Source organism: Nicotiana tabacum, unplaced genomic scaffold, assembly GCF_000715075.1.
Source record: "Nicotiana tabacum cultivar K326 unplaced genomic scaffold, ASM71507v2 Un00143, whole genome shotgun sequence".
NCBI lineage: Eukaryota > Viridiplantae > Streptophyta > Magnoliopsida > Solanales > Solanaceae > Nicotiana > Nicotiana tabacum.
Genome location: NW_027438381.1, coordinates 28687 through 32928, shown reverse-complemented (window position 1 = coordinate 32928; position 4242 = coordinate 28687). Strand labels below are relative to the sequence as shown.

Genomic DNA, 4242 nt, shown 5'->3' with positions numbered 1-4242 from the left:
GAAATTTGGGGTAGAATGGTGCACTCAACATGGCCACTCTAATCTCAATGTGGAGATTGATTCACTTATTGTCACCAACATCCTTATCAAACAAAGCGCCAATCAATGGCATTACTACTATGCTTGACAACACTTTTTTCGTATCTCTCATTGCCTTAGCGAAGCAAACCAAATTGTGGATCTGTTGATAAAATTGGCTTCTACAAGTGGAAACATGACCTTATATCACTCTCCTCACAACCTTCCTAGAGAGGCAAAGAGGCTGATTCAACTTGACAAATGGCAGATTCCTTCCTTTAGGAGGAGATATGAAAAATATAATTTTTTTGTTAGTTAAGTTAGATTTATGGATGGAAAGGCTTTTGTATAGGCTTCACCTTTCCTTGTTTGCTTGGCAAACTTTTTGTAGACCGGAGGCAAGGTACCATGTCCCCCTCTTGTCATTGTAAGTTATTTAATATACATGGTAGGGGTCCAAACCTAACCCCCCATACCCTAGGCTCACAACCGAAGATGATGGTTTTAACTTTTAAAAAAAAAGAATTGTACGAGGAACTCAAAGAAGAGAACCCCTCCAAAAATAGGCGTATGCTACTAAATGCAGCGCGCACACGGTATTCTTTAGTTAAAGGCGAAAGAATAGTTCGCTCTGTGCTCACTGCGTGGGCTTTGCTGCTCTTCACAGCTGCCATTTTATATGGAACAGCAAGTTCTAGTGTACTCTTCCACTTTCAATGTGGGACTCAACTCACTCCTTTTCCTCCATCAGGTTTTATTGAACTTTGAGGCATCAGTTTCTAAATTGAATTTCCAGTGCAGGTTTAGTTTTTAAGCTTATAAGTAAAGGACCAATTGGCAGAATAAGAAAACAAAGCAACTATTTCTTTGAGTTGGCGTCAATATGGCATTGAATATATCTACATATACTTGGAGCTACCTAGAATTTCGCTTCAAACCACATTCAAGGTAAGTTCTAGATTTTCAAATAAGCAGGAGAACTAAATAATATAAGCTAACCGCACAATACACTTGGAACCAATGATTTCAATGACCAATAAGTAAGTATGAGCTTAGAAAGGTAATAATAAAACCCATGAATGGTACTTAATCAAATTCGTCTTTTTTTTTAAGTCTCATATTTTTCAAGTCAAATCAAGTTTAGCCAACTTATTTACCAAAACAAATTAAACAACTAAAACTCCTAAAAAAAGGTCGGATTACGACCATGGCAAAGAACCGAACAAGAAATCCATGTAAGTACATGAAACAAGTCGCTTTAGGAATAAGGAAACTCAAATTTTATCAAGTTTTTTCAGTTTTTTCTTAATTATTATTTTGTTTTTAATAATTTTACTAAAAACATATTTTTTCAATTGTAACATATCCTTTTTTTTTTACCTTTTGCTTTTTACAGAGAAATTTTTTTTGTAAAGAAACACATATATAACATACATATTCTTCTACCCCCAAGCTTAAATAATATCATGTCCTCATGATAAACAAATTAAAAATAAAACGAGATAAAGGAGCTTCCCTTATTTTTTTCGATTCTGTCTTCATTTCCTTTTTCTTGGCTTCTCAAGGTTTTTCTCATATAACAAAGACAAGATTATGACAAAGAATATGTTCTTTTTCATGATAGGAGAAAACTTTCATTGTTGAAATCATGGGAGTAATTCTTTATCATGGCAAAATATATTAATACATACTACATACACACACACACACACACACACACATATATATATATATATAATACAAACATGCAATTATTATTATTTTTTACTTTTTTTTAAGAAAAAAAACTAATTTTATTATATATATTTACTAGAAAGGAAATATTATATGTTACTACTAATAATTACTTAAAAGAGTAAAGATAGGGAGAGAAAATAGTTCTGAGTTTAACGTCGCCAGCTCGACTTATTTATAAAATTAGGCAAAAAGGATTGTTGAAGCCTGTTTGTCAAAGACTCTGCTAATATAAGGCTTCAAACGTTGACTGTTTACTTTGAATTTGTCTCCCCCCCCCCAATCTATATGTTGTATTTCAATGGCACCATAGGGGGTCACTTCTGTTATAATGTACGGTCCTGACCAACGTGACTTGAATTTTTCCGGGAATAATCTCAACCGGCTATTGTACAAAAGAACTTGATCTCCAACCGTAAACTCTTTATGGCGAATGAAGTTATCATGCCATTTTTTTGTCTTTTCTTTGTAAAATGCTATCATTTTCATATGCTTCAAATCTGAACTCCTCCAATTCATCAAGCTGCAACAGACGTTTTTTACCTGCATCTGGCAAATTTAGATTTAACAACCTTATAGCCCAATATGCTTTATGTTCTAGTTCCACGGGTAAATGACAAGCTTTCCCAAAAATTAATCTATAAGGAGATGTGCCTATGGGAGTTTTGAAAGCAGTTCTGTATACGCATAAAGCATCATCTAACTTTAAAGACCATTCTTTTCGAGAAGAACCTACAGTTTTTTCTATAATTCTTTTTAATTCTCTATTGGATACTTCAACTTGCTATCTTGTTTGAGCATGATATGGAATTCCTGTTTTATGAGTTACTCCATATCTTGACAACCAACTAGCGAATTGTTTATTTACAAAATGAGTTCCCTGATCGCTTATGATAACTCGTGGAGTTCCAAATATATTTTTCTTGAGAAAGGCACAAACAACATGAGCATTATTTTTTCTAGTAGTCATTGTTTCTACCCATTTTGAAACATAGTCAACAACAACTAAAATATATTTACATCCCTTTGAAGGAAGAAGAGGACCCATAATTTTTTAAGAGGCATCTCGTCCTTTTTTGAAATGTTACCGCTTCTCTGGCATTTGTCGCAAGTGGCGACATAATTTCATGCATTTCTAAATAAAGTGGGCCAGAAAAAACCAGCTTCAAGCACTTTTGCGGCTGCTCGTCTTCCTCCATAGTGTCATCTTACAGTTCCATCATGACAATGACTTAGGATAATGTTCATCTCTATTTCTGGTACACATCCCCTAATCATGCCATCTACACAAAATTTAAACAAGTAAGGATCTTTCCAAAAATAATATCTTATTTCTTTTTTGAGTTTTTTCCGTTGTTCGTAAGACAAATCTTTTAGGATCCACCCTCCAACCAAGTAGTTGGCAATGTCAGCAAACCAAGGTGGTTGATTTGTAATTCGTGTGATTGTTTAAACATGCTCATCAGGAAATTCCTCCTTGATATCTCTTGTCTCCGTTGAAAGATTTTCCAAACATGATAAATGGTCAGCTGCCTGATTTTATGAACCTCTCCTATCTTTTATTTTAAGATCAAATTCTTGCAAAAGAAGTATCCATCTTAGCAATCTGGGTCTAGCATCTTTCTTTGCTAAGAGGTACTTTAAAGCAGCATGACCAGTGAATACTGTAACATTCGTTCCTATCAAATAGGAATGAAATTTGACAAATACAAATACTACTGCAAGTAGCTCCTTCTCAGTTGTGGCATAATTCTTTTGAGCTTCATTGAGGGTTCTACTGGCGTAGTAAATAGGCCTGAAAATCTTGTCCCTCTTTTGTCCCAATATCGCTCCAACTGCTATATCACTTGCATCACACATTATTTCAAATGGTTCGCTCCAATCAGGAGAAACAACAATTGGAACATTAGTTAAATGTTCCTTGAGAATCTCAAATGCTTTCCTGCAATTATCTAAAAATTCAAACTTCACATCTTTTCAATAGTAGGTTAGTCAGAGGTTTTGAAATTTTTGAAAAATCTTTTATAAACCTTCTATAAAAACCTGCATGCCCTAAGAATCTTCTAATGACATTAATAGTGGTAGGAGGGGGTAATCCTGCTATAAGATCAATTTTAGCCTTATCAACTTCTATTCCTTTAGCAGCAATATTATGTCAAAAAACAATTTTCTTTGTTATCATGAAGTGACATTTTTCCCAATTAAGAACCAAATTTGTCTCTTCACATCTTTTAAGCACCAAAGTTAAATGATAGAGACAATCTTCAAATGTCTTACCAAAAAGTGTAAAATCATCCACGAAAATTTCAAGAAACTTTTCAGTCATGTCTGAGAAAATTGCCGACATGCAACGCTGAAATGTAGCATGAGCGTTACATAGTCCAAATGGCATTCTTCGGTAAGCATACGTACCTTGGGGGCATATGAATGTGGTTTTCTCCTGATCTTCTGGAGCAATTAGTATCTAATTATATCCAGAGTATCCGTCAA

At 34.3% G+C, this 4242-nt stretch overlaps 1 non-coding gene across 1 annotated transcript; it reads right to left on the bottom strand.

Annotated features, from left to right (window-relative positions):
• Positions 1 to 551: 551 nt before the first annotated feature.
• LOC142178998 (U5 spliceosomal RNA) lies at positions 552 to 668 on the bottom strand. The gene has a single exon (XR_012707144.1). It is a non-coding gene; the product is annotated as a U5 spliceosomal RNA (small nuclear RNA).
• Positions 669 to 4242: the final 3574 nt, after the last annotated feature.